This window comes from Mustela lutreola, chromosome 5 (genome assembly GCF_030435805.1).
Source record: "Mustela lutreola isolate mMusLut2 chromosome 5, mMusLut2.pri, whole genome shotgun sequence".
NCBI lineage: Eukaryota > Metazoa > Chordata > Mammalia > Carnivora > Mustelidae > Mustela > Mustela lutreola.
The window spans coordinates 105044357-105058515 of NC_081294.1; the positions used below are offsets into that span (position 1 = coordinate 105044357).

At 34.7% G+C, this 14159-nt stretch overlaps 1 protein-coding gene across 6 annotated transcripts in view; it reads right to left on the reverse strand.

Moving 5' to 3' along the window:
* Positions 1 to 14159, reverse strand: part of AP3B1 (adaptor related protein complex 3 subunit beta 1) — a 352698-nt gene that overhangs the window by 187762 nt on the left and 150777 nt on the right. The window lies entirely within an intron of this gene.

The window sequence follows — 14159 nt, forward strand, 5'->3', positions numbered from 1 at the left end:
TAGCACAGAAACAAAATACCATAGATTGGGTGGCTTAAAAAATAAACATTTATATGTGCTGCCGAAGCGAGCACAAAAAATAAACATTTAATTCTCAGTTTTAGAGGCTGTCAAGTCCAAGATCAAGGTGTCAGCAAACTGGGTTCCTGGAAAGAACCTACTCCCTTGCAGATGGCTGCCTTCTCATTACATCCTCACATGGCAGAGAAAGAAAGAGGAAAAGGCTTTCTGGAACCTCCTCTATTAAGGACATTATTCCCATGGTGAGGCCCCACCCTCACAACTCCATTTAAACCGAATTACTTCCAGGGTACCCGGCTGTCAGTTAGTAGAGCATGTGACTCCGTTTCAAGTTTATAAGTTCAAGGCACATGTCGAGTATAGATACTACTTAAAAAGAAAGTAAAATCTTAAAAAATTGAAAAATAATAAACCTAGTTAACTTCCCAAGTCCCCACCTCCAAACAGCATTACCCTTAGGGTTAGGATTTCAACATATGAATTCTGGGGAACACAAACTTCAGTCCACAGATACCACAGCAATATACTGGTGTACATTTCTGTGACACTGCGTTAAATGTTCCTAAAAAGATCAGAGTGGGTAGGTGATTAGCAATATCGTAATCACTTAGTTAAATTAACTATTTAGTATGGATATAGAACACCTTATCAGAGAAATACATCCACTAGGGGGAAAAAAAAAGTCATGTCTAATAAAATTTTAAATTTAATATTTTTCTCAAAGAAAGAAAGAAGTCATCTCTCTCCCCCAAAATTATGTCTATACAAAACAAACCAGGATATGTATACTGGTTTGAGACTTTTTCCTTTCATGAGGTAAATGCTATGCTCTTCACTTTACATGTTTTATATCACAGCCCAGTGACCACTATGCCACACAGGTGGAAGTGTGGGTTTGAGGACCATTGAACACTGAATCTCCCCCAATACATCACAATTATGGAAACACCTGTGCCCAGTAACTTTCTGTTGAGCCACTATGGAAATGCACGGTGTTCAATTGCCCACAGCACTTTTCATTTCTTATGACTATACATGCAGCTCCAATACGTAAGTAAGAATGCAACAGTTTCCAAACTTTGTTACTAAGAAATCTAGACCTATGAAAGGCTTTTTTTCAAGTTTTTCTGAAATAAAATATACTCATGACACATGCTGAACTTAAGTCTAAGGGTTCTAAGACATGAGAAAGAAGGATCCTAATTATATGAAAACTAAATAATTCCTATCTAATAATGAGGAATAAATGAGAACTGCTTTTTGTTATGTGAATGTATTGTAGAGTACTTCTCATTCAGTCATAAGTTATGAAATGAAATTAAGATCAACCTAAGTAGAACTAATCATGATTCTTCATGTATTCATTATCTCTTTACCTTACCCCCTGAAATAAAGAAAATATATTAGAGAAGGTAAATGTCTGATGAACTGAAATTAGTGAATCTAATTCTCCTTTTGGACGTTTTATAAAAAAGAATAAGGTTAGAACAGAGGTCTTAAAATATTTGTAGACATTTCAAGGAGGAGGGAATAAATCAGTAAAGGTTTTTTTTTTTTTTTTAAATCTTATGGAGAACCTTAAAATTCATATTTTAGGGAAAAAATTACATTTTATGGGGAAAAATTATATTCCAGATAAGGCAAGGGTAGGAAAATTAGGGTTCCAAGAACCAACAATTTAAATACTTTAAAAGGCAAAGTCTAGGTTATGAAGAACTCTTTAAATAAAACATAAAACTTTACAAAGGGAGCATTTATTCCTGATTAATTCCAAAATATGCATATGTCTAAATTAAATGATATCCTTTGAGTCACTTCTAGCAGTTAAAGTTGTTCTAAAAATAATGTATGGATAACCAGTTGAATACAAAGCTAAGAATGGATTGTTCAGAGTAGAAACTGGAGATAAGGAGCAGAAGATATACTTACTCTACAATGCAGCAATATCACTGCTATACAAATAAAAACATATGTCCACACAATGACTTGTGACAATTTAGAAAAAGGAAACTTACAGCTCATAGCATATAGCAAAGTTCAGAGATCAAGCACAAGAAAGCGCAGACTGTGACAGAGACAGAGATAAATTGTGTGCGTTACAAAAACTCTATGTTAAAGAAATGAAGAGGTGTAAAAGGCATAATTTATGATATTCACCCACACATATACCACTTATTTCATTCTTTATTCTCTTCTACAGTTACAAATTACCAGATATTCAAACTAAACAATTTCTTGAAGTCTTTCTTGTAACACAATTTACCCATGTAGGAATTTTTCAATTTTGTTCTTCTGAAAATGTCTTCATTCCACCTTTATTTCTGAAGACTGGATTTATTCAACATGGAATTCTTTGTTGACAGTTTTTCCTGTCAATAATTTTAAGATGATATTCCATTGTTTTCTAGATGTCACTATTTCTGATCAGCAGTTAAGTCATATCACTATTCTTCTGTATATAATACACTGTTTATCTCTGCCTGCTTTCAGTATTTTTTTCTCTTTTGATTCAGAAGTGTAATTATGCTATGTTTAAATGTGACTTTTTAATTGTTTTGCTGGAGAATTTGTTAAGACTTAAGAATTTGTTAAGTTTCTTGGGTCAGTGTGCTTGGATTTTCCTCCTTCAACTAAATTTGACATTTTTTTCAGCCTTTATTTCTACAGGTATTATCTCTGCTCCATTCACTCTTTCCTCTCCTTTTGGGAATTCAGTTACAGTTACTTCATTCTCTTTGATATTATTCCACATGGCCCTGAGACTCTTACCTTGTTTTTCTGACTACATAATTTCTACTGATTTACCTTCAGGATTCTTGACTCTTTTACTGCCTCTTCTTGGTTACCAAGCCTGTCTAGTATATTTTTCATTTAATCATTTTATTTTTCTGCCCTGGATTTTCCATTTGGTTCCTTTTTACAGTGTCTTTTTCCTGTTCAGACTGCTCATCTGTTCATTCGACACAACTATACTGCTTTTGGTATTCTGGCCATATATTTAATAGCTGCTTTGCTTATCTGTAAGTGCCTTTTCTTGATTATACTGAGGTGACTTTCTATTGACTGGTTTTTCTCTTGAGCAGCAGTCATGTTTTTGTTTCTCATGTCCACTGATTGTTTTAAAACTGTATTCTAGATATGATCAACAACACACCATGAAAGTCTTCCATATACTACATTCCTCTAAAGTGTAATAGCATTTGTTATAGCAGATATTTTACTGGTCTCCAACTGCAAACTCTAGGTGGCCAACAAGTGAAATCTCCATTTAGTTCTTTTATCTTCTAAGTGCTGCTTTTTCGCTAGACCCACTGGCGTCTTTCCCACACATCCACATTTTATTGTTCAGCCAAGGATTTGGATCTATTTACTACATATTTCCAGGGGTTCACCCTTCTGTGGCTGCCACCATTCCTTTTGGAATTTCCCCCAAATATTTAGGTATTCAGCCAGTCTTGAAGTCTGTTCTCTGACAGCTATGTAAGTAAGGCTGTGGCTTTTTCCATCATTGTAGCAATTTCGTGAGTGATTTCAGACAAAAACCTGCAAACTCAAAAACCTCACACCTTGAAATTTCAGCCTTGTATATGTAGAATCTCTGGGGTTTTTTTCCTACTTTTGACTGTCTTACAGTGACTTTAGATGGCTGGTATTTGCTAAAGTTTTCTAGAGTTAACCAAATCAAGGCATTCCATTAGCAGAAGCTGAAATGCTAAGTCCATGAAGAACATCTCAACTGCAAGTCAAATGTCTTGATGCTTTTTATGTGAAAATAAACCTATCTCATATACCTCACCTCCACATTCCATTTTCCTCACTCTTCCCATTACATGCCATTGAGTCACATTATTGCCCATTCCTAAACCCACCATCTGTAAGAGGAATGTAGTTATTAACATTAACTAGACTAGATTGGGCTGAGGAACAACATGGCTTCTTTAAAAGTATGTGAATGCTCAATCCGTACAGAAAATCTGTTTGCAATTAAGATCTTTTCCAATGGGGTAGGCTGTTGGAGACATCTAACAGTGCTGCATTCTCTACATAACCTAGACAACAATGCACTAGAAGAATCTGTCTGATATGACTATTTTGGAACTATGGAATCTACTGAAAGCTTGCTACTTCCAGGAAGACTAGTGACTTTAAGATATATATCAGAAATTTAAAGTCTAGGGGCACCTGGGTGGTTCAGTGGGTTAAATCCTCTGCCTTCGGCTCAGGTCATGATCTCAGGGTCCTGGGATCGAGCCTTCTGGGATCAAGCCGTGCATCGGGCTCTCTGCTTGGCATGGAGCCTGCTTCCTTCTCTTTCTCTGTCTGCCTCTCTGCCTACTTGTGATCTCTGTCAAATAAATAAATAAAATCTTAAAAGAAAGAAAGAAAGAAAGAAAGAAAGAAAGAAAGAAAGAAAGAAAGAAAGAAAGAAAGAAATTTAAAGTCTATACAGACACAACTAAATGGATAACAGAATGGAATAAAACTGGATGCTTCTAATTACCACATTATTAGTTTACATAAAATCGTAATCTTTTCTGAGGTGAATATAGAAAACTACTAAGCAGCAAAATCACACAAATAAAGATTAATGTAAATAACTGACTTGTCAGAAGACTAAAATTCATTATTAAATGTATTCACTCCTTTATGCTATAGTAATAAGGCTAACACAGAGAAAAATATAAGGAAAAATGGATGATACAGACAAGAGAAATTAAAATAATGTAAGTATGTATGGGGGGGGAGCTCAGGAAGAAAGAGAAAACTTAGCAGACAGACACAAGGGAAGGGCAGAAAAATGAACCACATTTCTTAACTTCTTAAACTCTAAGTCTCTCCTCCTAAAAGTAAGTTGGTACATGCTGAAAGTCATAAAATACTTAAAACTATGAACATTCCAGGACTTCTAGGTAAAGATGGTGAAATACAGAGGATATAATCTCTTTCCACAATATAAAGAATGTGAAGAAAATAAAAACGTAAAAGTAACACAGTTCACTCAATACTAACGAAACAAGAAGGTCACAATCTATTGGCACAAACAAGTTTTAAGTTTTTTAAAACAGCAGATTCTAGCAAAACATATTCCTTGCTTCTTGAGAATGTTCATTAATAACCTTCTACTCGGGCACCTGGGTGCCCTTCTGCTCAGGTCATGATCCTGGAGTCCCAGGATCCAGTCCCACATCAGGAATCCCTGCCCGGCAGAGAGTCAGCTTCTCCTGCTAACCTCCCTCCTCTCATGCTCTCTCTCATCTCTCTCTCTCTCTCTCTCAAATAAATAAATAAAATCTTTAAAAAATAAATAAACTTCTCCTCCCCAAATTTAGACAAAAGAAAACAAAGAATCATTCTTATCTTTTCACTCTACTGGCGGCGTTTGGGCTGGTGACAGAGGTTAATGGTGGAAACAGGTGGTGAGGAGAAGCAGGTGGGAGAGTAAACAACAAAGCTGACTCTCCCTGAAAGAGGTGAAGAAACTCAGAGGTAACACTGTCCAAAAGAAACTTTTATGATAAGGAAACATTTTATATCAGCACTATCTAATACAGTAGGTACTAGCTACATGTGACTATTGAGCCACTTAAAATGTGGCTAATGCATGTGAGGAACTGATTTTCAATTTTAAATAGCTACATGGGGCTAGTACCCCCTATACTGAACAGCACAGTTCTTGGATTAAATAATGGATAATGAAAAATAATGTAAAGATCAAGACTATTTCTCCACAGAAATATACTAGGAGGCATGAATGCTTGTATAGAGCATTTAGGAAAATTCTAGAAAAAATGCTCAGGCATTCTAAAAAACAAAACAAAACAAAAACAAATCCTCAGTCTCTGCTGAGGCTAAATCTACTATCCCACAAATTACTCCTTTCCCCAAATGCCAGACTACTAAACCAAAAAAGAATATAACATAAAATACACACAACTCAAATTGAAACTGAGAGGAAGAAACCGTCTTTAGGTATGATTGTATAAAACTAAGAAGTCACACCATATCAGAACAAATGTCTGTACCACAGCTTCCCAAGTATTTACAATATGAAAAGAGCACAAAACCTCTGTAACATATTCACAACGCACGTTAAAAAAATGCAAAAGAGGGGCACCTGGTGGCTCATGGGTTAAAGCCTCTGCCTTCAGCTCAGGTCATGATCCCAGGATCCTGGGATAGAGCCTGGCATCGGGCTCTCTGCTCAGTGGGGAGCCTGCTTCCTCCTCTCTCTCTCTCTGTCTGCCTCTCTGCCTACTTGTGATCTCTGTCTGTCAAATAAATGAAATCTTAAAAATAAAAAATAAAAAAAATGCAAAAGACAAATCATTCTGGGAGAAATATTCCATTTCAAAAGTAAATTCTCCACACTAAGAACATGAAGTTAAGAAAACAGAAGCTCAAAGATGAAATGATAAAATTATATAATAAAGGAAACGTAAGACTGAAACCTGAGTGAATAAAAGCCAAATAACTATAATTATCAAATTAAGTAAAAACTGTTAAAGAAAGATAGAGGGAATGCCTCGTGTCTGCCTTCAGCTCAAGTCATGACCCCAGGGTCCTAGAATTGAGTCCTAAATCAAGTCCTCACTTAGCAGGAAGACTGCTTCTCCCTAAGTCTGCTGCTTCCCTGGCTTGTGCACGCGCGCACGCTTTCTCTCTCTCTGTCTGTCCCTCTCTGACAAATAAATAAATAAAATCTTAAAAAAAAAAAAAAGACAGATTAGATCAATGAAAATCAAATTACTGATAAAAAGACGAGATAATATGAATACGTATAAAAAGACAAAGCCATTTTTTTAAAAGGTGAAAGTAGAGTAAGATTGTAAAATAGAATAACTGGCATTTCTGAAGCATACAAATAACAAATGGAACGACAACAACAACAAAAAAAAACCTGGAAGAGGGAAAAAAAAAGAATTCAAAAAAATTCTACAAAATAAATAAAGAAGTGAATATGTAGATCATATAGGATGACTCACTCTGAGATGCAAATTTACTAATCTTTACAGATTACAAAGAAAGGAAAATAGATTTCTGGGGGTTATAAACAAACAAAAAAATCAATTTACCTGCAAAGAAAAAAAAGTCTGTGGCTACAGGGAGAGCCCTCTGAAGAATAAAAAAAAAAAGGTATGACCCAAGACTATTATATCCAACCAAGAAGCCAAATATAAAAATAACATGACAATTCAAAGACATAAGGCCTAAGAAAATACTGATTCCCTAAAGAGATGAAAATGTTACTATACAGAAATAATATTTGCCAAGTCATAATTAAATGAACAATACACATTTGTTAAAAAAATTATAATACAATACTGCAAAGATGGAATAACGAAAGCACGAGACAATTTAGAAGAATGCCGTATCTTCCATTTCTATAATAAAATCAATATAAAATGTCTAAAATTCATAAATCAAGAAAGAGCAAAACAAACACATTACTAAAATGATGCATATTACTTAGAAATGGAGGAAGTTAAATACATACATCTAAAAGAATTTGAGGTAACTAATTCAGGCGTGGGGAAGGGTGGAACAGGAGAATGTTTCTTATAAGCCATGTAAGTATTATTTACCTTTTTTATAACCATGTAAAATGTTTACTTGGATAAAATTTAAAATATTTTGTAAAGATTTTATTTATTTATTTGAGAGATCCAGAGAGAGAGAGAGCAAAGGAGGAGAGCTGAAGGGAGAGAGAGAGAGGAGAGAGAAGCTTGCTCCCTGCTGAGCAGGGAAAAATGACCTGATCCCAGGACCCAGAGATCATGGCCTAAGCCAAAGGCAGATGTTTAATCGAATGTGCCACCTAGATGCCCCCAAAATTTAAAATATTTTTAAAAAGAAACTTCATGAGTTAAAAAATTCAAGCAAAAATAAATTACAAACAAGAAAAATAAGGACTCTTTAAGATAAACATTCCATAACTAATGGAGGGAAGGCAAGAGAGACCCCACAGCAATATATGCACATGGTCCAAGGTTTCCCAATAAACTACATATTGAACTTGCCATCAATAGGTGCCTGAAAAATGTCTACAAAAACTTTGGTATTTGTATTGTGAAGTATGGATTCTACCATAACTCCTCACTACTCTTATTTAAAAACTTTACAACAGGGGCTGCTGGGTGGCTCAGGTTGTTGAGCATCTGCCTTTCAGTTCAGGTCATGATCCCAGGGTCCTGTGATTGAGCCTGGCATCAGGCTCCCTGCTTAGCAGGAAGCCTGCCTCTCCCCCTTCCATTCTCCCTACTTGTGTTCCCTTTCTCGCTGTGTCTCTCTCAGTAAAACAAATAAATAAAATCTTTAAAAATTTATTTATTTATTTATTTTTAGATTTTCTTTTTTATTTATTTATCAGAGAGAGAGGGCAAGAAAGCAAGCACAGGCAGACAGAATGGCAGACAGAGGCAGAGGGAGAAGCAGGCTCCCCGTGGAGCAAGGAGCCCGATGCGGGACTCGATCCCAGGCCGCCGGGATCATGACCTGAGCCGAAGGCAGCTGCTCAACCAACTGAGCCACCCAGGCGTCCCTAAAAAATTTTTTTAATAAACAAATAAATTTCACAACAGTGAGATTCAAAAATAGTTCATAAGTAAGACACAAAATTTATTTTACAAAGAAAATTAACCTGTAAAGAAAATTAAAATTCAATAAAAAATAATCTCTATCCTGTAGGTCCTGGAAGACAGGACATGATGCACTCTCTCCGCCATCTTTGTATTTTCAGAAAATTGCTAATCAAGAATAATGCATATGAATTTTGCATATAGCTGTCCCCAAAAAACTTAAGAAATTTATCTCAAAATACTTTAAACAAAATTCTAAACTTGGAACTTTTTTACACCTAAGGTTTTATAACTGAAGTACATATATATATTGAGAGAAATAAAAGTAAATTCATCACTCAAAATTTCAAAATGGAATGCATACTGCCACTAAAATTTTATCACCTGGATTCATAAGTAAAAAGTAGCTCTGAGTACACAAAGTTTTAAGTCCTCAATCACGAAAGTAAAAAATTTTGATAATTCTTGCAAAACTGTCATCTCCTAGAGAAAGTTTTTTTAAGGAGCTAGATTCATAATAAAATTAACCATTCTGTCAAGCTGCAGTGCCCAAGGTTTCTTTCGGTTTATACTTAACATCACTAAAGGTTTTTGATACTCTTAAAATTTACTTATTTTTTAAAAAATCATTATTTATACCAAAGCAACTTTAGTCTTAAAGATTTACATTTATGCTTCAAGTATTCTCCCATAATCAACTTGAATGACACAAAGAAAATACATAAGTAATTTTATATCCTTGAAAACTATACAAACTTGACCCAGAATTTAAAAAAAAAAAAAAAAGACCTACATGGACTGCAAAGAGTAAGGTAAATCTGAGAAAATAAAAATGCAAATATGCATTTTAGCAGTCTCTTGGATTTATTAACCTAAAAGGTTTAATTTCCATTTTCCTGCATCAGCTTTATTTATAAAATGTCGTGCCCTATAAATACGCTGTTATTTTCTATAGTCAAGCACCCTCTTAACAAATCTTCTCATTAATATGTAAATTTAAAGTCAATCGGTCTTCTCCCTGACAGCCCCATGAATTCCTAGTGCACTGTATAATCGGCTTTGACTTGGCATCCACTATTTATCATCAAAGATGTCAGTTAGAAAAATTATGGAAAATGCACTGCAATTGATATGACTGCAATCTACTTTGTCAACAGTTAATTGTTCCTCAAATCATACATTTACATATAAACAGCCTAAATACTGATCTATAATGATGCAAATAAGCTAAATTAAAAATCTCTTCTGTCCTGAAGAAGCTTGTTTGTATATGATGTGTTCATTTGAGAACTTATTGACAAAAGCATGTTACATCAACTCATCTCAAAAAGTATTTCTACTAATTTTCAATTCCTCAAAAAAACAATTTTGTTACCTTTTGGGCATATAAGCATAAACAAATGTTTTAAAAATTCAATGAGAAACATGATTTTTCTCTTTGAAAAACAAATTTAATTACAGTAGTTACCTAATTGCAATGTCTAAGCACTGTGGATTGAGGGGCCTTCAAAAATGGCTTCAACTGGAATACAATAAGCAAACACAGAGTAACTTATTACAGTAAGCAAAAAGATAATAAAAAGTCATGAGGTAGGAAAAAAAGAGATAAAAGAAAATAAAAGGAAAGACTGTTGACTTAGGGATCAGATTACTCTGTTTATATTTCTGGCTCCATATTTTATAAACAGTATTATCTTAGGTGAGTTGTTAAAAATTTGTATACCTCAGTTTTGTCATCTATAAAATGGGTGTAATAATCACCACTGTCCTATCTCAAATAAAATACTACATAAGTGCAGCAAAAGAACAAACTGCTAAATTTAAGGTATCACAATGTTATTTTTCCTGTATTATCTTAGTATCTGAGAAAGAAATCCCTTGATTTTAATGAATCTGGTATGTTTAGGCAGTATTTTTACTTTAAACAACTTTTAAATCAATATATTATTTTAGTGAGGCTGTTTTCTCACTGTAAAATCTTTCAAGATAAATGACACTTTATATATCATGAAATGGTATTCATACAACATTTATACAAGTGACTTCTGCCTGTATGCAAAAGGGGATGAAGGCCAGAATGGACACCTTTATACTCTACCATCTTCGTGAAAAAATACATTCAAGACCTGATGGTTCAAGGATAAAATAGTATTGTAACAAGTAAGCACTGACTATGCTAGAATACTGTTCCACTTTATCTTTCTATCCAAATTCTTAGCAATTCTTTACTAAATGGTATGCTTTCTACAAACATAAGAAGTGAAAAATGGAAGCAGACAGGAATGCAGAATTCCTCTAAGTTTCTTCCAGCTTTATAATTCAGCTTGCCAACTTTTTAAAAAGATATTTATTTATTTTGAGAGAGAGTGCCCGCTGGGAGAAGGAGCAGAGGGGGAGGAGAAGCAGACTCCCCACTGAGCAGAGATCCCAATGAGATGTGAGGCTCAATCCCAGGACCCTGAGATTATAATGTGAGCTGAAGGCAAATGCTTCATTGACTGAGCCATCCAGGTACCCCCTAATTAAAATTAAAATTTTTAATTTTTAAAATTAAAACTACTATGTGTAGTCCTAAAAAGTTGGATGCAACTTTAAGTCTAGGCCAAAAAGCCTCCAAGATTACAAGTGGCTGGACTGCTCACTGAAAAGGTGCTCAGTGAAACAGAAGTCTAACAAGCTATAGAGAAAGATGGGTTAACTTGAAGAGCAAGCATGGACATGGTCTAAATGATGATAATTCATTTGAACCTTAATTTTTTTTTTTAAGATTCTATTTATTTATTTGAAAGAGAGAGATCACAAGTAGGCAGAGAGGCAGGCAGAGAGAGAGAGAGAGAGGAGGAAGCAGGCCCCCCCCCCGCCGAGCACAGAGCCCAATGCGGCACTCGATCCCAGGACCCTGAGATCATGGCCCAAGCCGAAGGCAGTGGCTTAACCCACTGAGCCACCCAGGTGCCCCTGAACCTTAATTTTATAAATGTATTTGTACCAAAAGTCTAACATCCTGGATAATCTCTAACCTCTAATACTGCAATAAAGGATAATCCTTCTAAATCTTTCCTGCTGGTATGGGAGAGAATACATATGTATATGAAAAGTTTGTCTTACTTTACTGTCTTACTTTACTTATTGTTGTCTTACTTTGGAATCAACCGATACTACTATAAATTAATAAATAAAGAGAAATGTGTTATCCAAAGTAAAGTTTACAAGCACTAGAACAAGTGAAATTAAACAGTTGCCAGTAAATACCTCTAAGGGGTCAACTAAGAGGTTATAAGAAGGAAGATTTACCTTATTTCAGTGTGTGCATGAATTCCTTCCATAATTAAAAAAAAATTGTTAGAGTTACAGTTAGCTACACCCTTATAAATCTCCTATTTTATTGAGGTTTTCTTCTTTTCTTTTCTTTAAGCCCAGGAATCTTTCTCAAAGGAAATCATATTCATAGCTGTATATGAAAGATAGACAAAGATAAAGGCTGCTCTGTTTGGAACAGAGTCAAGAACCCAAGAGCTGCTGTCTAGAGCACCACTGCCCCCTGTGGTTGTTCCTGTGGCAGTGTTACAACATCCTGAGGCCTGAGATGCACATTTAAAAACTAATGAATTAGTCTATCAACCACGTAATCTAGAATAATGCAAAGGTCATATTTGCAAATATGTGGCAAAAGTAAGAAATTACTTAGCCCAGTTTCAGTGTACCCAGGACAAAGACCAGACTTCATCTTATGTTTGCAATAATTAATATCCAAAGAATCCACATGTGAAAACACACAGAATAACACAAAAATAGTCCCAACTTTTTAAATTAAAATTTAACCTCCCTGATTTGCAAATAGCTTTTAATATGAATTTTATCTAAAATAAGATGAAATAAAATTCAAGGAACAGAAACACAAATAAATAGACAAACTACAAACACAGAGATTTTAAAGTCTATTACATATTTTTAGGAGATATGGCAAGAAAAAATGTATTTTAACTCCAATTTCTACATAATAGCAAAGCAAAGGATTATGTGCACAGAGATACTGAAAATGATCTGATGGTGATAGGAAAGTAAAATTTTAAATCTTATTAAATAGTGACAGTGGTTAGATGAGGCAAAATTACTTTATAATCTTCTAATGGGAAAAAAAATGTATCTGAACAGCACTCTGGAAAAGAACTGGCTGAAATCAAACAACTTATTACTAGCAACAAAAAACTCTTGTCAAAGTTATTACTTATATCAAAGGGCCAAGACATTTGCAGCATGGGCATGTTGTTGCTTAATCCAGCAAAAGTGTCATCAAGCGTCAACTTTGTTCAATGACGAATAAAATTAACTTTATAAAAAAAAAAAGCAATCATTAATTTAAGTGCCCTATATAGCATGAGATTTTTATATATTAATTCAAAACATTTCAATTTTATTTTATTTTTTAAAAATATTTTATTTATTTGACAGACAAAGGTCTCAAGTAGGCAGAGAGGCAGGCAGAGAGGCGGGGGGGAAGCAGGCTCCCCGCTAAGCAGAGAGCCTGATGCGGGGCTCAATTCCAGGACCCTGGGATCCTGACCTGAGCTGAAGGCAGAGGTTTTAACCCACTGAGCAACCCAAGTGCCCCAAAACATTTCAATTTTAAATAACAAACACTTTCTTAATATTAAAATTAAGACGGAGTCCGTATTACAAACAGTCTTATGGATAAAGATATACTTTTAAAATTTTAAAATACTTTTTAATACTGATAATACTAAGTCACTATAAAAAGCATCAATGAATATTTTAAACATTTAAACCCTTAAACATCTGAATGCTTAACACATCATCTAAAATACGTATTATGAACACTCCTCTATTTGATACACATTTTCCTCTCACTTTATTTCTAATTAACAAAAGTGAAATGAACTGAACACTCCAATGTATTGAGCAACTAAAGTGTATGTACACATAAGTTTGTATACAAACCATTATGATATAATTGGGGTATTTCTGTTCTTTTACTTTTAGGCAGTTGATTTTAAAAATCTATACCATTTTTTCCTTTTTAATTGAAATGTAAGTTGATACACATCACATTATTTTCAGGTGTACAACATAATGATTTGATGACTCTATACATTACGCTCTGCTTACCACAAGTGTAGCTGCCATCACCATGCAATTTTATTGTATATTCCGTAAGCTGTACATTTCACCTCTGTGACTTATTTACTCCATAACTGGAAACCTATTATCTCCCACTCCACTTCACCCATTTTGCCCAGTTTCCCATCTCCCTCTACTTGCTTTTTAAAAAGACAAAAAAGAACTATCACAAGATTAGAATGAATGTGCTATTCTTGTAACATTTCTTTTTTTTTTTTAAGATTTATTTATTTGACAGAGAGAGATCATAAGTAGGCAGAGAGGCAGCAGAGAGGCAGCAGAGAGAGAGAGAGAGAGGGAAGTAGGCTCCCTGCTGAGCAGAGAGCCGGATGCAGGACTTGATCCCAGAACCCTGAGATCATGACCTGAGCTGAAAGCAGCGGCTTAACCCACTGAGCCACCCAGGTGCCCTAATATTTCTTT